This window comes from Parasteatoda tepidariorum, chromosome 1, assembly GCF_982258835.1.
Source record: "Parasteatoda tepidariorum strain Cologne lab strain chromosome 1, Ptep-v5.0, whole genome shotgun sequence".
Lineage (NCBI taxonomy): Eukaryota > Metazoa > Arthropoda > Arachnida > Araneae > Theridiidae > Parasteatoda > Parasteatoda tepidariorum.
This window is the reverse complement of record NC_141755.1, coordinates 132441721-132467262: the sequence shown is the minus strand read 5'-3', so window position 1 is coordinate 132467262 and position 25542 is coordinate 132441721. Positions and strand designations below refer to the sequence as shown.

General features: G+C 30.1%; 1 long non-coding RNA gene across 6 annotated transcripts; it reads left to right on the top strand.

The window, feature by feature from the left end:
- The first annotated feature begins 1707 nt into the window (after positions 1 to 1707).
- LOC147816987 (uncharacterized) lies at positions 1708 to 25319 on the top strand. Of its 6 annotated transcripts, XR_015429749.1 has the most exons (6): positions 1708 to 1923; positions 5261 to 5353; positions 13294 to 13411; positions 17573 to 17711; positions 19635 to 19710; positions 25269 to 25319. It is a non-coding gene; the product is annotated as an uncharacterized LOC147816987 (long non-coding RNA). The 6 variants fall into 6 exon arrangements; XR_015429747.1 differs by lacking the exons at positions 17573 to 17711; positions 19635 to 19710; positions 25269 to 25319 and adding exons at positions 16707 to 16893; positions 17014 to 17107; XR_015429751.1 differs by lacking the exons at positions 1708 to 1923; positions 5261 to 5353 and adding an exon at positions 12153 to 12312.
- The last annotated feature ends 223 nt before the right edge of the window (positions 25320 to 25542 follow it).

Here is a 25542-nt window from a genome sequence, read left to right as displayed (position 1 = left end):
CAATTCATTAAACCCGGAACTACCAAGTAGAAATAACTGCCTAGTTTTTTGAAATTATTTTTGAAATCGCGAAAAAGAATGATTTAAAAAAAAGTGACTTAGGTAGATACTTTTTTAATATTGCACTAGAGCAGCACAATGAGTTATTAATTTATTTTACAACCGTCGTTGAACAGCCGACCCAATTTTTTGGATTTACGACTACAAATGTCCGTAGTCTTCAAATTTTGAACCCATCCAGAAGAAAAGGGAAATCTTAGATCAAGTAAAGGGCGAAATTTAGGTGAAACTTTTGGTGGAGGACATTTTGGTGAAACTAATCTGCATTTGCGTTACATGGAGAGGAAGACCATGAAAACATCCCTCGATTAGTCAGACGGCAAAAAGGGACTCTAACCCATGATCTATCCACCACTGAAGATATTTCACGTCAGCACTGTGGTCGATTCATGCGAATTTAGAAATTTTACACTTGCTTTCGAATTCTCCACCTACGCTGTAGCACTGAACTTCTTATATGATAAGTAACAACTATTGCTTTTTTATTATTACTATTACTAACTATTATAAATAAATAAAAATTTCAGATAAAATTTATTAACTTTACTATATTCTTCAGTTGAACCCGATCCAGAAGACAAGGGAACTCCTGGATCAAGCATAGGAAGAAATTTTGCCTTCGTGGGTGACTTTCTGTAAAACCAACCTGCATTTGCGTTATGTGGAGAGGAAAACCATTAAAACCTCCCACGGTTAGCCTGACGACAAGGGAAGTCTCATAATCCGTCTACCATTGAAGATATTTTACGTTAGCTCTGTGGTCAGTGGAAGCCGAGTGCAGAATTCGAATCGATCTGTTATCGCTGGGATTCGAACCCGGTTCATCTCATTGGAAAGTGAATGCTCTATCCCCTGGAGCTAACACGGTTCACAATGGGTTATTAGCAACGTTCTGGTGAACATCCCTGAGGATGATCCGCCTTCACAATTCTCTTCCATTTTCGTAGCCTGCTCGCGAAGTCGAACACTTTAAAGAGATACCGCGCACCCTCGGTTCCTAAGCAGGATGAAGAAAGTGGTCACACGTTCTTATTGACAGCAGTCAGGGATGCTTAACTTTGGTATTCTTCTGGAAATTTCGGACCAAAAGGATTAAAATAAATGGTCGATTAATTCATGAGGGTTCACTCGTTTATTCTTTTAAAAAGATAAATTTTTAGAGAAGTTTAAAAAACAAAACCAAATGCTAGATCTCTTTTTAAAACCACGTTTTGAGCCATGTTTATTTTTTTAAACACTCCTTTCAAGCTATGCCCATAGTTCTCATAAATTATTCGTTGTTCAGTGCCAAGTTTTTAACTTATGAGCTGTACGGAAGATTCGTAGAAAGGTTTTGTTGTCCTTAATGCTATCCTTGATCCTGTCCTTAATGGTGAAAACCTTCCAATCTTAGTCCGACAGTACGAAGAATCTTTAACCAGTTGAGTTGAAAATCGAATTGATTGAATTAACGTGCAAAACAAATCAGTTTGCAGTTACTGGAAGTGCTTGATCGGAGGTTCGAACCACGGTTATGGTCAATGAGTAAAATTTATATCTAATAAAAATAAATGTGATTTTTATTTATTTTACAATATTCTAGCGTTAATAGAAGATTTTATTTTCTTAAAATTATTATTTGTTTCTTTTTTTAGGCCCGTATAATATCATTAAAATAGAAAAATTGTTGTTCATGTATTTTATTTATAAATGACCTATATCTTCCCTTTATATTAACTTATAATTTTCAAACCCGACCAAATATTATAATATAGTATTCGCGAACTCAATGACCTATAGGCGGCATTGTTATTTGAGGCGAATGAGTGCTAGCAGAATAACAGGCTCATCAATTGCACAGGGAGATTTCTTCATTGTAGCAAGGTAAGGTTCCTTTATTGTGGCTTATTAAATTTTTTTTTTAAAAAATTACCTATTCATTCTTTATATATTCATCCTTTATGTATTCATATATATATATTATATCCCAAAAGACAGCAATCGAAAAATCTACTCTAACTTGTATATCAATCAATTTCTAACTGACCATGGAGCTCAAGGTAGTTATCAGTCAAAATTGTTCGGGAAAGACCCGAACTGCAAAGTTTGTAAAACTTATGAAGATATCGAACACGTACTTACTGTCTGTCCTGTTTATGATGATTTAAGAATTAAATTTTTCCCGAGAAATTTCAACTTTGATACCATTAAAAGAAACTAAACAAAGGAATTGAAGAGATTTTTAAAAGACTTTTTGAAAACAGAATGGAGGATCTGGCCTAAACCGATCCTTCAACAGTATTCCCTGGATGCCCCGAAATGGGGGCGGGACAGGGTAAAGCCGAACTATATTCATTCTTATAACAGGGATGAGATTCTTCCGCGGATTCGCAGAATTCCGCTTTTTCTCAGATTTTTCCATTTTTCCCGCTAATTTCCGGCGAAATGTTTTTTTGCACAAGTTAAAATATTTTATGAGGAATTTAATTTTCCGCGGAGCGAAATTATTGAAGTCCTCATTCCTCCCTCTGAAGTTTCTCTAAAAATCATCCTTGGGATAAAACTGGTTGACCTTTATACAGGGATGAGATTTTTTTCGCTTTTGTCTCTCGAATTTCAGCCTTTTTATCAAAAACTCAGATTCTCTAAAAGTTTCGTTTTTTTTTTATTTATTTATTTATAAATATTACGTTTTTTTTTTAAAAAAAATTCAGTCGTTGAAGTCAAATTATTATATTTATTTACGATTTTCAAAGAAAAACAGAAAATTCAAATTACGTCCTTGCTGCTAATCCTTCCGCATGTTTACTTATATTAGCTATTTTCTCCGATTTCACGCATAGAAAATAAGATTTTCCGTATTTTTTATCCGTCGGCCGGATAGCTCATATTTTCGTAATTTAGACGTCGCTGCTTCTTGTATTCTGGAGAGAAAGCAAACAAAAAAAGCGAAAAAAAAATAGAGGTGGATTTGTGGTGAAAATATTTATTTGCTCATTCAAATAATCTTGTAAATTTTTATTTATTGTGTAAATAAATGAATGCATCAACCGCTTCTTCGGGGGTCGAAAATCGTTGTCCACGTAATTTATTTTTGATGTGGGAATAAGAAGAAGTCATTGGGTGCCAAATCAGGGCTGTACGGCGGATGACCCATCAATTCGATCTTTCGCTCCGTCAGAAATGCCTTTGTTTGAGTCGATGTGTGAGAGCTCGCATTGTCATGATGAAGAATGATTCGCCTGTTCTTCTGCTTTTTTCGAATTTCTCCAATGACTTCTGGCAAACAAATGGTCGTGTACCATTCAGAATTGACCGTCCTGCGTTGCTCTAACGCCACTGTTGACCGTTAATGCCGAAGAAACAGGCAATCATTTGTTTCGATGTGCTTCTTCCTCGAACAACTTTTGTTGGTTTTTCCTCGTCTTGGAAGACCCATACAGTTGATTGCTGTTTTGTTTCCGGCTCATATGCATAGATCCATGATTCGTCACCTGTGTAGATGTTATACACAGCCTTTAATGTACCTTGAACGTATTTTTCCAACATTTCCTTGCACCATTCGACGCGAGCCTTTTTTTGAGCGTTTGTCAGATTATGCGGGATCCAACGCGAACAAATTTTTTTTGCGCTCAAATGCTCATGCAATATTTTATTGATGCTAGTCATACTAATGTCCAAAGACGCCTCTATCTCACGGTATGTCACATGACGATCTTGCTTTATCAGTTCACGCACAGCATCGATCTTTTCTGGCACAACAACGGATTTTGGACGACCTGCACGGGATTCGTCCTGGATCGAACATCGACCACGATTAAATTCGTTATACCAATTTTTTACAGTGCTGTAGGATGGCGCTTTATCGCTGAATAAAGAATTAAGTTCATCGAAGCATTCTTGTCTTGACAATCCACGTCGAAAGTTATTAAAAATAATGGCACGAAAATGTTCACGATTCAATTCCATTTTTTGAAAGAGAAGAACTTTTCAATTTACTGTCAACAACACAAATAAAGCTATAATGGTAAATCGTCTACTGAATTTATGTTTAAAAATATCAAACTTTTGTTTAAAATCGTCTGCAGTCGCCTAGCAACACTTACTGTTGCCAAGGCCAGAAATATAAATAGCAACCCTCGTAATATTAACCTATAATTTTCACACTCGACCAGTTACTATATTGTAGTATACTCTATGCTACCTTACCAAAGGACATAATTATCAACAAATTAGTGGGTCCACAATATGCAAGCCCGGATTTACGTATAAGCTAAGTAAGCTGTAGCTTGGGGCCCCGAGATGGCAAGGCCCCTCCTTCCCCTTTTTTTTCTTCTTTTTTAAAGTTTTATCCGGAGTTGGGGCCCTCTGAAACCTAAAATACATCTTTTTTTTCTTTTTCACATTGGCGGACGGTTTTCAAAATTTAATCGTAGTGCTTACAAATTTAAAATAATTGTCTTCACTTTTCTAACCAAAAGAGCAATAAAACTGATATAAACATTCCTGCTGTCGTAGCTACCACCCACAGAATTGTCAAATAGCTGCCTCACTTCACACTGTTGGAAAAAGTTTTTAGCTTCTTTCTTAGTTTTTAGCTTGGACTCTTTTTGTCCTTACTTCCGGAAATATCGGATATCCACAGAAACACCCCTTTGTTTGATTTCTGGTCATAAATTGCTTGGAACAAAAAATTTCTAAGACTGCTAATAAGGTCTTGTTCGTATTTCTTTATTTGGGTCACTCTGCTTCGAGATTTCCGTTGTATCACTCGTTCACTTCTAATTTTTCTTTTTTGCAAAATTTAGATCTTTTTTTCTAATTTATAATAAAGGCTTTTTTTTCCCTTTAATTATCCTAAATGTTTCAACTAGCCTAATTGTTTAATTTGCTTAATTATTGTAATTGATTTTATATTGTTTAATTAATCTAAAATAATCACACATGAATTCGTGAACTCCGAATTTCTATATTGAAGGACATCAAGAAGACATAAATTTCTCACCTTTGGAGGTAAGTAAAGGCTTTTATTAAATGAACTTTGTGGTAAGGGAAAACATGTGAAAGGTTTGCACAGTTTTTCATTTATACATTTTTTAACATAATGAAATTATCAATTATCTAATAGCTTATTATATTTGCCCCAGCTTACTTCAATATTTTTTACTTAAATTAAAAACTTTGTCAAATTAAAAAATATGTTTTATAAATAATTTTTAAGAGGTGAAGAACTAAGCCAAAGCTTCTTACTAAAGGGTAACTTGACCCACTTTGCTCTGAAGGATGAGTATTTTGTGAACCAACAAAGCAATAAGTAAGTATATCTAAAAAATGCTATAATTTTGTTTAAAGAAACATCAAATCTTATTGTTATTTACTGTTGAATAGTAAGAAATCTGAAGCTACATTGTTAAATATTAATATTAATGCTTATTAAGGAATGAATATTAAGGTTTATTCAGTAATTTGAACTTATTGGAGAGAAATATATCTTTTTCTATTTATTTATTTAGTTTTTTTAATTTATTTAGTTTTTTATTTATTTATTTAGTTACTGCTATTCAATTCCCTCTTTGATTTACTAAAATTCTTCATTTGGTCTACTTTGGATGAAATTCAGATTACAGATCTGATTTTATTTTAATTTTACTTACGGCTAAAAGACAGAAACACCATGTGATATTGCTTGATACAGCATTGAAGTCAAGTGATCATTAGCTAAACAAATGTTTTAATATATATGTAAAAAAAATGTTCAAGTCTCCTGTCTGACCAAATTTTCATGTTTTCCCTAAATATGAAATATGTTTAATTTGTAAAATATTATATTTCGTACATAAATGTTTATCAATCATACTTTTCTTCAGTCCCGCAGTGGACTGATCGTTAAGACACAGTTCCCAGCAGATCACCGAAGTCAAGCATCACTGGCTACGGTCAGTGTGCGGGTGGGAGACCATTTGGATCAGTCTGCGTAGGGACCGAGGGTGTGCGGTATGGGTCCTCGTTAAACTGTGCTAACGTAAAGTGCTCGACTTCGCGCGCAGGTCGTCGAGCTACCGAAGCGGGGGTGCCATCCCCTCCGCAGAGGATCAAAATTGTGATGGCATGAGTTCGGATCATCCTCCGGGATGTTTCCCAGACCATTGCCAATAGCCCTTTGAGCAGCTCTAATGCGACGTAAATTAACAATAACAACAACATACGTTCTTCTATTTTTAACTTTTTTATTTTTGCTGTTATTATGTCTTTAAAGTAATAAGGCTTTCAAATTTTTATAAGACTTTTAAATTTTTAAATCAAAGTCGAAACAAGTTTTTAAAATTGTAAATGGAAACTATTTATGAAGTTTTGACAGATTTGTTTTTATTTTAAGTCTGTGCATTTAATTTAATAAAATAAAAACAAATGAAAAGGAAATTTAAAAAATATAAATAAATGACCGGATAAAATAAAAAACTTCTGTTGTCATTAGAAAGGAACGCATCATATCTTAAATAATTTGAGTATTAATGAATTACTTAAAAATAAGCAATATTTTTAGTTTTAAAGGTAAAAGAGTTTGCTGATTTGTTTAAAAGGTAATTTTGTCCCATCATTTGCTCATGAGACTATTTAATATCTGTTTCTAAGGATCGCAATTCCTTTTTATTTTACTTTAAAATTGCACAAATGATACATTTAATGCTTTCATGTGATATGCAGCAGTTTTAAATACCTAAAAAATGACTGAAATTGTCAATTAAAAAAACAATGAACTAATACTTTTGAATATGAATTCAAATAACTCCACACGTTTTGTTTTGCTATCTCATTTCATGCTCGCATTATTTAGAGCAGACAGTTGAGTGTGGATGATGTAAGTAAAAAAGGCATACAAAAAAAAAGCCAATTTAATTTCAGTTAATGACCTGGATATTATATTTTTAAACTTCTCTCAAAAAATTAAGTAAAAAAGGTAAGAGCAGAGCTGATACTTCTAATCCGTCACATTTATTCTCTCTGATATTTAATAGACTCTTTAATAAATCCTTAAAAATGTAAGCCAAAAAATATACATAAATGATAATTTTTATTCTAGCACAAAAATGAAACAAATGCACTTAAAACAATTAAAAAGAAAGCAAACGTAATGAAGAAATATTTTTAATGTAAACATCAATTAAGTAAAATCAGCTTGCAAACTTATTCTTTTTTTACAAACAGTATTAATATAACCGGCGTTCCCCTGCTCCAGGGTGTAGGGCTTAGAAGAAGAATAAAAAAACATTTGTATATTTCATAATGTTGAAAACTTTACTTCGATTATTAACTGGAATAAGGAGGTATTAAACAGCTGGAGGGGGGGGGGGTCGCTGGTTGCATTCGTTTTCATCCTTGTAGCGATTAGCTTTTTCTCTATATTGCTTCTTTAGTCAACATGGCTGATTTTTTAACAAGTACATCATTGCTAGATGATTATAATTTATTCTTATCTAATACATTAGAAAACGAGAAAATTTACTGATAGTATCTACCAAAATCAGGAATACATAAAAAAAACTTTTTTTTTTCTAAAAATACACACTTTTTATGTAAATAAAATGTAAGGTATTAATTTTTATACAGAGAAGAAAATTAAATGAATTTATTGCATTGTCTTATAAAAATAGTTTACATATGTCGACATTGGTCCATTTCACTTGAAATAAACTCATGTGTTTTTTCTTCCTCATTCAAAATGAGAAAATATTGCACATGATATTAGAATGTGAATTCTTTTCATATGCATATGAAAATGATGAATACAAAACGGGATTTTTAGCTAATCACGATGCGTGATTTTTAAATTGCGAGAAGAATCAAAACGCATGATTTTTAAAATGCGTAAATACGAATCGCGATATAGGATTTCTGAATCCTGAGACTACAAATAATTTGATTTGCTACAAAATCGGCGCAAACAAACCACGTCATGGTTGGATATCTAAATGAGCGATTCGTAATAATATCGAAATTTTATAAACATCGTGGAAATACGTCATTTTAATTTGCGATAAAGTTTGCGCAAATAAAGTACGTCGAAAACGAGTTTATTTAAATGCCCCATTTCAAACTTTCAAAACGTAAAATAAATTTTTAAAATAATTGCGATTTCAGAAACTGCGTGAAAATGGGTAGCAATAACTACGGAAAAGTCATTGAATTTACCATTAACCCACACACATGAAGAGCGTCAAAAGTGATAACTAGAATTCAAAATTCGTGTATCGTAATAATGTCGTTTTGAAAATATGGTATTTTCAAAACTATGCGTAAATCCGTAGGGTTGAAAATCGAAAAAAAGAGATCGAAAAACGACATTGATTGAGATTGGGTGTGTTAATAACCTTACGAAGCAATTACTGATTTTTTTTTTTATTTAAAAAAAAAATTTCTTATTTTTTTCCTTTTAGGTTGTTGCCGCAGGCCGCTCATGGACAGTTGGCGGGCATTTATGAAACTAAACATTTTTGAAACTTAATCCCTTAATTACGCGGCCTTGCCTGTTTTCGCAGCTGACTATTTGACCAACTATTTAGTTGTATTTTTACATTTTTCAAGATCTTATTATGTACGCAACCACGCAAATTATATTTTCAATAACATACTAATCAATTGTGCTAGTCATTTAGTTTAGGTCTTTCTTTAAATTAAAGGTTCGTTTTTAAATTATTTTATTTAACAACCGTCGTTGAACAGCCGACCCAGATTTAGAGTTTAGGACTATTATTTTTCAACTCCGTAGTCTTCAAATATTGAAGTCAATCCAGAAGAAAAGGGAAAACTAAGATCAAGTATAGGGCGAAATTTAGACTTCGTGGAGGACATTTGGTGGAACTAACCAGCATTTGCGTTACTTGGAGAGGAAAACCATGAAAACCTCCATCGATTAGCCCGACTGCAAAGGGACTCTAACCCATGATCTATCTACCACTGAAGATATTTCAAGTCAGCACTGTGGTCGATTCATGCAAATTTACAGATTTTACTCTCGCTTTTGGACTCTCCACCTACGCTATAGCACTGAACTTCTTATCTGTAAAGTTAAAACAACTATTGCTTTTCTATTATTACTTTTATTACTGTTTCTAACTATAATAACTACAACTCTTTTTCAGATAAAATTTATTAACTTCATTATATTCCTAAGTTGAACCCGATCCAGAAGACAAGGGAACTCCTGGATCAAGTACCTTTTCCTCATCACTATTTGGGAAAATAACCAGCATTTGCGTTATGTGGAGAGGAAAGTCACGATTTTTTTTAAAAAGAAAGTTGCGACAAGTTATAAGTTATTATTTTTACAAATTAAGAGTCAAAGCTTCTTTCCAATCTTACGTAAAACTTATTTTAATATCGCGTGAACTTATTTTAATTTAATATACTTTGTCACTACGTGAATAATGCCAAGTAACTGCTATGCTTTTAGTGTGAAAAATCTCAGTTTCATTACAACACGCGAGTTTTAAATCACACATTTAAATAATCACTTCTTAATGTACTGTGTTTTGTCCGTTTTTATAGAAAATCCATGTTATTCTATAATTTTTGGCAGTTTTTATAATGCAATCCCAGATGATTTTAAAAATTCCGATATTTATTTCATCATGGGAATTATAAATCATACATTCAAATAATTACTCATAGTTACTTATTCGTGCTAATTTTATCGTAAATTAATGCATCTTTTGTTCGATTATTGCGATAATAAATTTTGCCTTTAAGTTTTGCTTTTTGTTTAAACTCTATAAATTTTCTTTAATAAAGATATTTAATTTGATTTTATATTACTCATTAAAATACATTTGTATATATATATATATATATATATATATATATATATATATATATATATATATATATATATATTACTCTTCTTTCAGTGAGCATTACGAATTTTTTTCATAGAATTTCTATTCCTTTTCCCCAATATTCAAATATCGATATATACTTTCTTTAGTCGAATTAATTAATGATAAATATGGAAAAAAATTGAAAAAAACGCAAAAACAGGTACTCAGCTAGTAATAGATAATAAAAAAAATGAATTCATGCTCTATTATGCCTTTAATAAAATAATAAGCTAATTCCCCAAAGAAAAATTAATCAAGAAAAAGAAAATATTTAACAGATCATCATTCGAGGGCACTTTGATAACTGTAGCAACATTTAAGTCATATAAGATTGACTCAAACTTGCTGAAGAATTTGGTTATTATTTATTAGATCTGCAGGTTTGTGTGCTCAATTTAGGCTGGGAAGATTTCCGTACCGTGATTTGTGGCCGAATAATCGCTATATCTTGGCCACTTCAGGTCAGCGCACCACGAGAAACTAAAAGAAACGCCGTAAAATGAGACTAACTCGAAGGGTGTAACTCATAGCCACTCCCAAGCAAACATTTGCATGTTTTTCTTAATAATTTTTCCCATTAAAATCAATTTGGCTCCTTAGAGATCGAAGTTGGCGTTTTAGATCACGATACGGAAATATCCCCGTTATTCTTATTATACCTTTGTCAAATAGAGAGACAGATAGCTCAATGCAGAGAAGTTGGAGCACGGTGGCTCAGGGGATAGAGTTTTCGACTTCCAATATGGTGAACCGGGTTCGAATCCCGACAATGGCTTATTGATTCGAGATCTGCACCCGGCTCGCACCAACCATAGTGCTGATGTAACGTATCCTTAGTAGTAGACGGGCCATGGGTTAGATTCAGCTCGTCGTCAGGAAAAACAAAACTGTGGGAGTTTTTCGTGGATTTCCTTTCCATGTAACTCAAATGCGGGTTAGTTCCATCATAAAGTCCTCCACGTAGGCAAATTTCTTCCAATACTAGGGTCCCGCAGTGGGCTGATCGTTAGGACACGGTTCCCAGCAGATCACCGAAGTCAAGCATCACTGGCTGCGGTCAGTGTGCGGGTGGGTGACCACTTGGATCAGTCTACGTAGGGACCGAGGGTGTGCGGTATTGGTCCTCGTTAAACTGTGCTACCGTAAAGTGCTCGACTTCGCGCGCAGGTCGTCGGGCTACAGAAGCGGGGGTGCCATCCCCTCCGCAGAGGATCAAAATTGTGATGGCATGTCTTCGGATCATCCTCCGGGATGTTTTCCAGACCGTCGCCAATAGCCCATTGTGCAGCTCTAGTGCGACGTAAATTAACAACAACAACAACAAATCCAATACTAGGCGTAGGTGTTCCCTTGTCTTCTGGATTTGGCTAAAAATTACAAGACTGCTGAGTTGGACATGAGTAGTCGTGAACACAAAAAATCGGATCGGTTGTTAAATAAAATAAAATAAAATATAAAGAGTGTCCTCAGTGGTAGACGGATCATGGGTTCCTTTGCAGTCAGGCTAACCGTGGGAGTTTTTTGCTGTTTTATTCTCCATGCAACTATAATGCGGGTTAGTTTCATCAAAAAAATTCGTCATGGAGGCAAAATTTCTCCGAATATTTGATCCCGGGGTTCCCTTGTCATCTGTACTGGGTTCAAAATTACTAGGCTACGGAGTTGAACATCCACATTCGTAAACACCACGAAAAAATTGGGTCGGCTGTTCAACGACCGCTATAATACTGAGAAGGGTGGCTGAGAGAATAGAGCACTTGCCTCTAAATGAGGTGACTTGAGTTCGATCCCAATGATAGCTGGTCGATTCGAACTCGGCACCCAGCTCACACCGACCACAGTACAAATGAAAAATATCCTCAGTGGTAGACGGGTCACGGGTTAGACTAATCATATGCCGTCAGACTAACCGTGGAAGGTTTTCCTTTCCATGTAACACAAATGCAGGTTATTTACGGCAAAAAATCCTCCACGAACGTATAATTGTCCCCAATACTTGATCAAGGAGTCCCCTTATCTAACATGCTAACTCTATGCTTAGAATTAGATTATTTATTCTAATTTCTTCTCTTTTTTTTAAGATGTTTACCAAACAGTCTGCCGCGCACTGCTATCTTACCTTTTCTAAAATTTGAATTCCAAAAAAATTAATAACGGATAGAAAATTAGTAAGCTAAAAGCGTAAAAATATTTTCACACAGTCCTTCGAAACTGATTTAATGTCAATTTTTTTTATTAGCATTTGAATTGCTTTTAGCATTAATTAATTGAAATAATAACAAAAAGATAATTTTTAAATTAAAAAAATTCGACTAAAATAAAAAAAATTCTTTGAAACTACAAATTTCGGGGTGCACAACTTTTTTTAATACTTACTCTGCATGTTGACTAGTGATAGGTTGCTTGAGTATTTTATGTTATAGTAATTTTCATATAAATATTATATTCAGAAACAAAATTATCTGCAGGGATGGGGCATATATATATATCATAAGATCAAAATAGTACTAGTATTTCAATTTTTGCTTTATTTAAGTCGATATTCCACTTGTTATTTTTGAGCTAGTTTTAGTTTCAAATTTATTATAAGTGCTCTCTTTTATTTTGAAGTTTTATTTGGAGAAAAATTATTGAATTGTGTAGGATATTATAAATGGTGTAAACCTATTTGGTGTGGTATATATATATTATATCGTTCTGTAACGAAGTGAACAAGAAATTTACTCATTAGTAAGAGATAACAAAACTGAAATAATTCATTTGCTAGTTTAAAACAGTGCTTAACATTCGAGGAACCAGTTTATTTGTTTATTTATTTTCTTGATAAATTTGTGTGTATTGTGTAATACTTAGCTTTGTTAATCTGAAATGTTCTAATGTTTTTAAACATTACTTCTCAGTATTCCAATTGCAATTTTTAATTGAAATATTATCTTTATTTCATTGTTTTGTAACTGTTATATTAAGATACAAAGTCTACGGTGTTCATTTTAGACCTTAAAAAGGGCATTAGAAACTGGAAAGAGCCCCTAAAAAAGGGCACCTATCATAAAAAAAAAGCATTATGTACAAATATTTGCTTGACTTTTAAGACACTCAAAATATACAAAGTTTATCACTAAAAAACTTTTTTTTAGCGATAATTAGTTTAAATTAAAAAAATAGTTCCTTAGTTAAATTGGTACTTTCTAGAAATTGGGTTTTAAAGTGAGCTAATTATCAAATCTCGAAGCTCATAAAAAAATATTGATATGGTTTGATAGTTGGTTGGTGTGAAATTTACAGTTTTGCAAAATCCTCAGATTGTTTTTTTTTTTTCATGTTGATAGCTATGCTTATTTATGTACTTAATTTAAAATATTTTTTCTTTCTTATCTAGATGATGAAATTGTTGGACATCCTTGAAATTCTTTTGGAAGCTGAAGATTGCAAACAAGAAAGAATTGATGGTGGTATCATTGGTAGTCAAAAACTAGAGGCTATCAGCTAATCTAATGGTTAGTTAGTAATTAACAATAAACTTAATTTTTACATACAATTTATGAACTTTGATTATATTAGAGAGATGATTGTGCTCCGGAAAAAGTACAGATTTTTCCCTTGTATTTTAAAGTTTCCTTCTTGAGGTAAATGCTTAGAAAAAACGACTCACAAGAATTTGCAGTAGGTAGTTAAAGGCATTTACATAATAAAATGTTTACATAATTAAAAAATAACTTAAGCCAATAATTCTCTTTCTTGTGTGTTTTAAAATTTATAATAACTACTGAAACCAAACTTTAAATTTATTAATTGATAATGAACGAGTTCTTATATGACGAGCCTACAATATGAATTTTTAATATGTGGATCATTTATTAATTTATTTTTGTAACATAATAGACCTGCTAAATGTAACTAAGGTGCTGGTTTTCAGTTTTGCTACCTAAATGTTTCATTTACTACTTACCTTTAACTACCTTGCATTACCTTTTATATTTGTAACATTCTATTATGTAAACACTTTTTAAATGGTATAGTTATATATTGATCAATAATCGTTTGTTAAAAGTTTAAAATCATCCTATCATTAATTTTACTTAGTGTTAAATTCTTCTAGTCTATTTCTTTATAACAGGAATAAGAAAAGTACTATGAGCATTCTTGTAAGTAGGGTGTCAGCACTGTAAAATGCATATTTATCAACTGCCTTAATTTAATAGAATATTAAGTCATATCTGTAAAATACGCTACAGCAGATAAGATGCTGTAAAATTTGTATTTCACTATTTAGATGTTATATTATATAATACCCTGGGTATTTACCCGGGTAAATACTTAAAATTCATAAATACCTGGGTATTTATGAGTTTTATTGAAACTTTTATGATCATGTTCTTTTGGGTGTTAAAAAATTATATGTATTTAAGGTACAATTAAGATTTACTTACATGGTCAGAAGTTAATTAGTTCTTAACTAAGAAGAAAAATTCCTTCATAAATGATTAAAATCATTGTATTTTAGTTTTTATTTGAGAATGGCTATGGTTTAATCATCCTGAAGTTCACAGTTTGATTCATAATTCCTAATATTTATTGGCTTCTCATCTTAGAAATTATTGGCTTCTCATCTTAGAAATATATTTTTAAAATGTAAAATATTTTTCAGATTTTAGGTAATTTATTTTAGAAAATTCATCATACAAAAATTTCTCTTTATATGAATACTATGCAATCTAACTCTGATCTATATTTAGTTGTAAAAAAAAGTAAAACAAAAAAAACTGTTTTTCAATAAACAGCTTGAAAGCTTTTTTGTATAACTCAAACAGAAAATTATTAGAAAATAAGCATTTAATGGTGTATTTTTTTAAATAAAGTATTTATTTAAAAAATAACTTTAAAATTGGTTAAAAAAAGTCATTAATATTCCCTTTTCGGAGAAAGAGATACTTATGCAAATTTTACCATATAAAAATAATTCTAACAAAGTAAATATTTGTAATAGTATTGAAAATTAAATCTATGAACACAGATAATTTTACCATTGTGTAATTATCATTTATTTTTCTTAAAAATGGAATATGAATAAATAGGCAGTGTTTCTAAGAGATGGTGGCTATTTTTACAGAAGGGGCAAAGAGGGTACATTTATAGGGATCAAAGGGTAGACAGGGCTTCTAAAGTTGTTTAAGGAAAACTCTGCATAAATCCTACGTAGTGATATAAATACATATTAACATAATACATAAATATATACATAAATATATACACATCACATGACACCGTCTATAAAGTGCCACCTGGCTTCCATAATTCTATAAACAAACATTAAAGAAAAAGTTATCTTTAAAAACTCATTTAATTTTTGATATTCTCCGTTATGTATCCACAATGCGTATTTTTATTCACCAAAGAGTTTAATTTAAAGAAATATTTAATTATAACTTAATGTTATAAATTTCATTGAAAATTCTTAGCAATATTAATAATCAATATTTCACATAAAACTGAAAATTAAATGAAAATGAAACTTATGAAACATTACCTCACTAGCCCAGACAGCAGTGTCAGATGCTTAAATATTTGTTAGTCTAAATTTGTAATTTTTTTTGTTTTTTTTTTGTTTCATTAAATCACATTAAGTTTTAAACTCTTAGTTCTATTTACATGTACAAATTCATCAGCGACAACACCTCCCTGTTTAGATATCAAAGTTCAAGTTTTGCACCACTCTGACCTCTTCTGTAAATTTAAGATAGCTGCAAAAACTCACTTTGAACTTAAAATATCGACATTTTGATTTAAACTGTAACTTCTAACCTTTTTAAACTATAACTTAAACAATTAACAGCTTTCCTCTAAATATTTTACTGTTCACTTATTTTGATAGAATGTTTCTATAATTTTTTTTAAAAATTCTAAGTAATAAAGGCTCATAGTTTTACTAGTTCCTTAGTTTTGTGATTAAAAGAGTAAATATGATGTAAGTACTAATTTTTCCAAACATAAAAGTTATTTTAAATTTGTTATTATACATATATATATAAATGAATGTCTTTGGGCTAAGTCTGTGTGCCAAATGCAATGAAATTTGGCATATATATAATTCAAAGCACTAAGAAGATCATTGTCAGTGTTATAGCATTCTATGACGAATTGTTCAAGTGGGATAGGCAAACAAGGAAATTCTGACTAGTTAAGCAGTACCCATTGTTTTGAATTTAACTTCTGACAGTTCAGTTTTTCAACTATTTTAAATATGACATCAGTAGTGATATTTGTTAGCTTACAGATCTATTTGTAAAATAGAGTAAGGAGTTTATTGCTAGTACATTGAATTATTTTTTAATTGCTATAGAATAATCATTCAGAATAAATTTATTCTGGCTAAATTTAATCATGACTAAAATTTCTGTGAATGATGCCCATCACTCAAACCTTTATATGCTATTAGTTTAAGTAAAAGTGAATATTAAATTTAGTTTATGTTTTTTATTCTTCATAACATGAACTACTCATTCCATTAGGGTATGTAAATGTTAAAATACTTGTCAGGATTTTAGTGATTAGGTTGAAAACTATAAGTATAAAATCTGTCTTCATACTGAACAGTTTATAATAAATTCTGTTATGTACTTGCAACCAACATCAACCCTATTTAGAAAATACAAAGCTTATTAAACATGAACTATTACTAGTTATGTTAATGCAAAAATTGAACAATCAAAAGTTTTTTTCATATTTCTTAGTTTACATGAATTAAGTACATTCCATTTACCTCTATTTCATTTGGTGATTCTCCTATTGCAGGTTTTATTAAAAAAAAAACATGGGGTTTTCTTTTTATAAAAATGCTAAATTAGATGACTTCTGGTACTTGTATCAGAAACATTACCAACCATATCATCTATTTAGTTGCACTTGAAATTCATGTTTAAGACAGTATTTTTAAAAACACTTGGCGCATCTCTATTGGAATCACCCTACACTATTTGAAGTAAGTTTTGAAATAAATGTTTTTGTTTTTTTCACAAAATTAATATTGTAGTTAATTTTTGAAATATTTATCCCTATTCTTCAGTTAACAGAATAAAAATTTTACTATTGTATGTTTCAGTTATTGTTTCCACGTGAAGAGGATGAAATAATAGCCCATGCAAAACTTTTAGACAACTTAAAAACTGCACTAAGGATGCAACCAAATAGGTAAAAGTTAAAATCCTTTTTGCACGAGTATTGTACTGATATTTAATGGTATAATATATAATATAATACCACTAATTAAAATATAATAAGTATTTTAGTGATTAACTAGGGCATCTACAATAAATCCCAAAAGGGTGTTTGACCTCTTTAGTAATTCTGTTCTAAATTTGAAATTTTATGGGTTGTAGCACATTCTTAATTTGCTCCCACATAGATTTAAATTAATTTCATTAAATTTTTTCTGCTTACAATTTATAATTTGTTCTCAAATTAAAATGTCTTTTGTGAATACAATAAATACATAGTAAAAGCTTGATTAGCCAGAATGTGTGTGAATTCTGAAAATTATGATTACTTGAGATAAATTAAGGTAAGTAAGGCAAAGATCATGTATATAATATTAAACATATACATGGACTTTGCCTTACTATTGGACCCCTTTATTTAATTCATAATTTTTTTTAATGTAGCTTGAGATGGAAAAACAACAAAGGACTCAAGTTGAAAATTTGGCAAAAGCTGGATGTTTATCTGATGATGCTAAAGCTGGAATAACCCCAGCACCTGGAATAGTACCATGTCCTCCACCACCACCTCTATTTCGTATCGGTAAAACAGCTTTTATTTGACATAAATACAATATGTGTTAATGCATTCAATTTCAATATAATATTCTGTTATCACTGTTATCCAGTCAAGACACAAAATTCTGTGTATTTTTTAGTAGTTATATGAAAATTTTAAAAGTATTTATTCTTTGAAATGGTTTTCTATACAACCATAAGTACATTAGGGAAAATAGGATTGTTTGAAAATATTGAATTTTGTTAGAATGACATGTAAGAAAAAAGACAGTACAGTTTTGAGGTGAAACCTTTGCATATATTAACTAAAACTTTTTCAATTTTCAGGAACTTCCATTATAAAGCAGACAATTTTTAAAATTATGCTCTCTGTCAATCCTACACTTAAATAATAATCCAATCCAAAATTTCTCTTGGTGATGATGCACATCGGTAACAATCTCTTAACCCCAAGTTGTTGACTATGATATAAAACCACAAATATATCGAGGCATATAAAATTGTTGATAAATATTGAATTTTCTGAAAATGTTAGGTAATAAAAAAAAAGAAACAGTTTTAAGGGAAAAATTATTCATTTATTAACTTAGTTTGCCATTCATACAAATAAAGAAAAACCCATTATAAATTTAACAAATCAAATGACATAAATTTTAAAACTGTAGTCTCTGGCAATTCTGCACATAAATGACAGTCTTTAGACTTAAAAATTGTTTCTTGGTTGGAAAAACATTCATGTAAAAAGAGATGATTTCAATGAAATCTAAGTCTCCTTCTTAGCTTCATGCAGTTTTATGTGCTTTTATGATTTCTTAGCTGCAAACTTTACTGCATCAAAAAATCAATCCCTGCCCCTTGTTATTCAATGTTAGTGTATAGCTAGGAAATTTTTGCACAATATTACCCAGGATCTCAATGCTTATAGGGTCAAGTGAATTCTGAACAAATATTTTAGTATGGTAATTTTTCAACTGTTTTTATTTGTAGACATTTTATTGAATATTATGTTTTTTTGTGTCTTCTTTGATTTATTATTGTGATTATTTTCTGTATGAATAATTTTTTAGGTTCATTAAATGACAAACCTTTAAATTTGTCAAGAGTGATGTCTAAAAATATTCCTCAGCCATCAAATCCTTTGAAAACCTTTAATTGGTGTAAACTACCAGAAGTAAGAAAAACAAACTTGCTTATTAATATACATTTCAAAAAAATAATTCATAAGTGTATAGCCAATGTTATTTGAACCGTTTGGGAAAACTGTACAAAGATATTGATTTACAAAAATTTGATAAGACATTTTGTGCTTATCAAAAACAGCAGGTATCATTTTCATAAAAATTAGTAAAATAATTTTTTTCTCTGATTGAATTGGATTTAATGTATAAAATTAAACTTAGATTAAAATTAAAAATATATTCTGTGTTTTTTTTCTCAATTTCTTTGTGTTTGTTCATAGGTAATATTCCTTTTAAGTTATGAAGTATTTCAGATTTTGATAAGTTTCTGCTGAAATTTATTCTCAGTGCATAACTTTTGAACGATCGTAAATATTGAGATTTTCTGTTTATTTCTAATTTGAAAACTGTGGTGAAATATACATACACATGTATATATAGTAAAGAAATAGGAATTACTCTACATTATTGTTAATTTTAAAAGATTATTACGTTTGGTTTGTGAAAATTAGTCATATCAGTTTTTCTTTGAAGCAGCTTTTCTATATTAGTTAGGTTTCAAAATGAAAAAAAAAAAAATTTAAACACACCCTAATTAACAAGTCTCAACCTTTTCTTAAAAAAATATCAGTCTTTTTGATCTATCCTTGCATTACAGAAAATTAAAAGCTATTATAAACGTATACATTTATATTATATAAGTGTACATTTTGCATATTTTAAATGAATGCCTATTATGCTTTTCTTAAGTACTTGTTATTAATTTGTAGTGCATTGGTTCAGTTATAGAAGATATACCAGCAGTGGTGACTAAAGCCAAATCAAGAGAACTCTCTGTCATTGATGGTAGGCATGTTCAAAATTGTACAATATTGTTATCAAAATTAAGACTCTCAAATGACGAAATTTGTAGAACAATTCTTAGTATGGATAATAAGGAACAGTTACCAAAAGATATGGTTGAGCAGATAATTGATCTTTATATATAAGTAGGTATATTAAGGGGGAAGAACAGTTTAAGTCAATTTTTCTCAAAAAAGGATATAGTTCGTTCACCTGGAGTTGAGACTTGGCTCCACCTCCTCGGACGCAGAGTTCATTTCAGCGCGGGGGAGTAAGAGGAAAAACATCTCCGTTGTTGAAATTAAGACAACCCTTAATTTGCGCCAAACACAGAAAGTGAATTCTTTTTCACTTACTTTGCTTTATCATCTGCTAATATACCTTTTGTTACACTAGCTAATTAAATATAGTTTACATTTAGAAACTGTTGTTCTCCCAGCGAAATGTCTCATAAAGGACAAACTATTCACTCAAAAGAAAGAAATATCATAAAAAAATAGTGTAAAATATCGTCAAATTTATGGAATATTCATTGTTAAAAAAATGCACATAAAGTTTGCGAAATAAATATTTTTGCCAAACGATCGCCAAATAGCAACATTGTTCAGGATTGCTCACAACCTTCTCCCAAAAATAGCGCAATAGTATCGTCGCATACCACGTGATGAAGGTGGAGCCAAGTGCCAACTCCTGGTGAACGAGCTATACTTGGATCTCCATCTGTTGCATTTTGAGCATTGCTAAGTTTTGACAAAGTAATCATGTGAAAAATAGTCTCTTTTTGGGTGTTATTACACAGTGAAGAAGGACGGTACTATACTAAAACCCTACCTTTCCCCACGCAAAATCATCTTTCTTTGTATCAGCTTTCTCATTTCGCTTAAACTGTTCTTCCCTTGTAGGTTTCATATGTCATAGGTCAGTCGAAAAATTCAATTATTTGCTATGGATTCTCTGATATTTTCTAATCAGTCTGACTGTTTTTAGGTTTATAACAATAAGCTTCTTTTCTTAAATGTTCTTTTTTTAATGTTTCTGCAAATTAAGTTTACTTGGAATTTGAATATTGTAATAATTTTTTGCATTGTAACTAAATAAATAATCAATTTAAATTAATTTCTAATGATTGAGGCCCCTGGTTACCCATCAGCTACTGGTTCTTTTGACCATTGATGCTGTCCTCTCTTTTTTTAAACACAACATTACCAAAGTAGCAACTAATATTAGATAACATCAGAAAATTAATAAAATCTAACGTTATCTTGCATAACTTCTAATATTAAAAAGATACAAAAAGTCATTGTTTGCATTAGTTTTGATGCTATATGATGTTAGATTTTGTATTTTGATATTATCTTGTTTTGCTTTTTATTTTTTGGAGTAAGCCAGAGGAAGATTTGGATGGTAGTAGAATTATTAGGTGATATGGTTTTAATTAATTTTCTGCATTGCTGTGAAGCAGTAAAACTTAGAACAATAGTTTTTATAATGTCATTCCATGTATTATTTACTTAGCAATACAGAAATACTAAATAAAATTATATTAGCGAATCCCATTACCATCCATTTTCCTCCTTCCTACTCCAAAGTATATCTTTTGTTCTTATGTTATATTATGATTTTTTTTTAATATTTCAAATTTATTTAAGAAATAATACTATATCTCAACTTTTATTTTTCATACATTTCTTCATACAACTTTTATTCTTCATACATAATCTTATTCTTCTTGCAATGTTTGTAAAACATGCTTTAAAAAAGTCGTAATTTAAGCCACTTGCTATTTGATAATTATCATTCATTATTTAGATTCTGAAACTACATAATAAAAAACCACCCTATATAATTACAAAGTTAAATTTACATTTGAATTAGTTGAAAATTTATCTTAATTTTTTTTTCTCATGAAATGTAACTATGTCAGTCATTTCCAAAAACATTAAAATAAAATTAGATCTAGAGTTTATAAATTGTTATTTTTGTAATAATTGAGACAATAGATTTTTTTTTAAAAAATTCAAATTATTTTATTGCATTGTTTTCTTGCTATAAACTGTTTTTTTAGTGATTGTTCTAGGGAATGTTTTCTTACACTGTGGTAAATTAAAACGGTTTTTTCATTCTAACTTAAAAATTCGCTGTGCTACTTGTCCAGCCATACACCCTTCAAGAAGTAAGTCTTCAGTACAAAAAAAAAAAGCTGTATGGTGGCCATTTTGTATAATAACGCACCAGAAGAAATTTTTTTTTTTACAGTACATTGCTTGATGCCAAGGATCTTTTTCAGAATGTTGTTTAATTCAGCTATCTCCCTCAAAAAATTTCTCAAGCAATACTGATTTTTTTCATCACTTAAGTTCCCTCACTGTAATTTTACCTTACTGTAAATTTTAAGTTGCAACTCATATTGCATATATTTTTTTACTTCATTTTTGCAAGGATTTTAAAACTATTTATAAAGTACGGAAATTTGCGTAGCAACCTGTATGTTACTCTTTTTCTTGTAATTTTTTTATTTAATATCATTATTCTTGTTTTAAAGCTTTTGAAGTTTATGCCTAGTCATGAGGAAAAAGTCCTTTTGGAAGAACATAGCATAGAAATTGATAATATGGCTAGATCTGATAGATTTTTATTTGAAATAAGCAAGTATGCCTTATTTTTTTCTATTAAGTGATTTTGTTAAAAGCTAAATTTAAGGTATATCTTTTTCTACTGAAAATAAAAATTTAATTAAATTATTTCTGCAATATTTAAAATTGAATTGTAATACAATAAAGCTTGAAATATCATAAAAATCCAACTGTTCGCCAAAATGAAATTTTTTTACTGAAAATTACCAGTCTCATATTGAATTAATTTATCCCCCCATTCCCCAATTTAATATTAAATCCAAAGTGACTTAATATTAGAAAATAATTTCTTTTGGTAGTCTCAGTTAATGACCAAAGTTCCTTGTTAAGAAAAACTTTTTTAACTTTTTTGCTGCATTAAACCACCATTTTTTAAAAAGGGCAAAATAAAATAAAAATTATAGTACAGTAAAGCATATTCTTTATGTCTGTCAGGGGACTGATATATTATCAGTGTATAAACCAACGGATGTATAACTTAAAAGGAAACAAAATGCAAATTCACCATTGAAATAAAAATTTTAATAATGACTTGATGGGAGCATTAGTTTTCAACCTAATATTAATGATGTAGAAAACAATCAACATGGTTATTAATATAGTTAACAAAACACCTGTTACAATTATCTGTCAGTGAAATTGTTTTGTGCTTTTAAAAATTTCTTTGATTTGTAGGAATGTTTCTAAAAACCGTGCTCAGAGATATGAGATTTCAATAATGAAGTTTTTTTTAAAGTTTCTATACAAAGTTTTTTGTGAGTACTGATCTTTTATGCATATGTCATTCTTTTTCAGCAAATATTTTAATCCCTACTCCCTATTCTTAACTACTACTTTTTTATGGGACTTACTTAGTTGAAATTAGGGGGGGGGGGAGGATTCCTTTTGTGAGCCTTGCTTAGAACTTTATGAATCCAGGCGAAAAAATTATATACTTCAAAAAAATGAGACATGTAACCAATTGTTTTTTTAACATAAAAAAGAATTAAGATGCATAGATTAAGAATAAACTGGAAATACTATGAAATGACAAATAAATGAAAGAGATAAATAAAAGTTATTATAAAATAACTGATTATAATGGTAATAATAAATGTTAATAACGGAAAAGGATATGTGAGGAACATAAAAATAATGCTTTACTGTATATAAAAATAAAGTTTGTAAGAAATACATATTAATCGCTTAAGACAAATGAAAATAATAGCTAAATTTAACTTTTACATCTAAGCAGCTTTTAAAAATAGATCAGAGCAGTTTGGATTTTATCAAAATTTTTTAATAATGAATTTAAAAATTAATTCAAATGAAAAATTTATAGTATCTTGTTTGTATTTTTCAACGAGCAGGAAATTTTTTTATTAAAAATATGTTATATAAATATTTTAAATGTACAGTTTATTTGAGGGTGATAAAGTATATAAATTGTTTTATTGTGGCTCCTTGCCAAATAAAGTTTTCATTTTGCCATCACAATAAAATTGTATATATTTTTAAAAAAGTGTGACCTTAGATTTTTAAATAGAAAATGCTATTTTTTAGTTTATTACAATTCACAAGTCCTGTATATATTTCAATCCGAAATCTTCTTTTTTTAACTTTTTTAATGTTATTATCGAAGTTATAGTTTATTTAAATTAAATGTACTTGAAATATTTGTAATTATTTAAATCAGTGTTTCCCAAACTTATGACTTTTGTGTACCTTTTTTAAATTTCTCGTAACGCTGTCTACCACTGATAAAAAAATGAATGGATTTTTTTACTGTAAAAAAATGGCACTAAAGTTAAAAATCACATCTGGCTGTTGATACCACTGATTATTAACTGTTATCTCTGCAAATAATAGTCAACAGAAAAATACTTAATCATAAAGTTTCATGGCTAGTTTTATTTTTAAGTAAAATTTTTTGAAATTTTCATTTGTTGCAAGATATTTTGCATAAGAACGTGTACCCCAGGGGTGAAAGCGAGACGGAAAAGAGGAAAGGCTGGTAGAAAAACCAATTCAGTTATTGCTAGTTTTCGACAGAAGTTTACTTTAAAACTATTCAACAATTTCTTCTTTATCTTGGAAAGGAAGCAGTTTTACTATATCTTAAAACTATAGAAGAAATATTGATAGTTACAGATATTTTATTTTTCTCGAAAAAATGCTAAAGTAAAATGTATTTCGTGGCAGTTTTTGCTCTTTTCCGTCTTACTATATAAGGGCTTTCAGCCTTTGTGTACCCCCGCTGAACTGCTCCCGTACCCCTGGGGGTACGTATACCACACTTTGGGAAACACTGATTTAAATTGTCAATTAGTTGTCTTTATTTTAAAATATTTCCGTAGCTTTATGAAACAAAATTGAAAATTTAAAATCATGTTGAATTAATTAAAATAAAATACTTTTGATTGTTAACTTTGTCATCTGGCTGCAAAAAATTCATATCCTTGCTGACATTAGGGTGGAATTGAGCTAAATTTTCGCAATTACAATGACTCACTCAAGCCAATCAGAAACCTGTAATTTTGTAATTATATCGCATTTTGCTATACGCAAAAATACAGGCTTTTGATTGACCGAATTTTTCCATCGTATTTGCAAAAATTTAACTGAATTCCGCACTAGAAAGCCATGAATTTACAAAATATAGATTTTTTTTTGTGTTCATATGATAGATTTATGAAGGAGTTAACATAAAACTGACTGATTATACACTGTACACATACTTTGTTAAAAAAAAGCTCATTAATGAAGGAAACCTAAAGTAAAGTTTTAATTCGGTTTAGGGAGCCCCTCTGAGGTGGGGACCGGGGCAACTGCCCCTCATGCCCCTGCCTTTGTCAGTCTTTGAGTGTTTGACTGAGTAATGCTGTTATTTTTCTAATAAATAAATAGCAATAACTAATTTCATTCACTTTAAATATTTTTCTTTTTCAGAATTGTTCATTATGAACAAAGAATTAAAACTTTATTCTACAAAAAAATAAATTGCAAGAAAGAATGAGTGACTCAAAAGCAAAAATAGAGGTATTTTCTTATTATAATTTATTGTCAAAAAATTAAAAATTTGTATTTAAAATTATTCCCATCATTTTTACAATGGTTTTATTTTTTTTTAAAGAACGTTTTTCTAATTTTCGTGTTCAAAGTTATTTTTTTAATGATAAGGATATTTTTTTTCCATTTGAAGTTATAAAAAAAATTCTTCAAC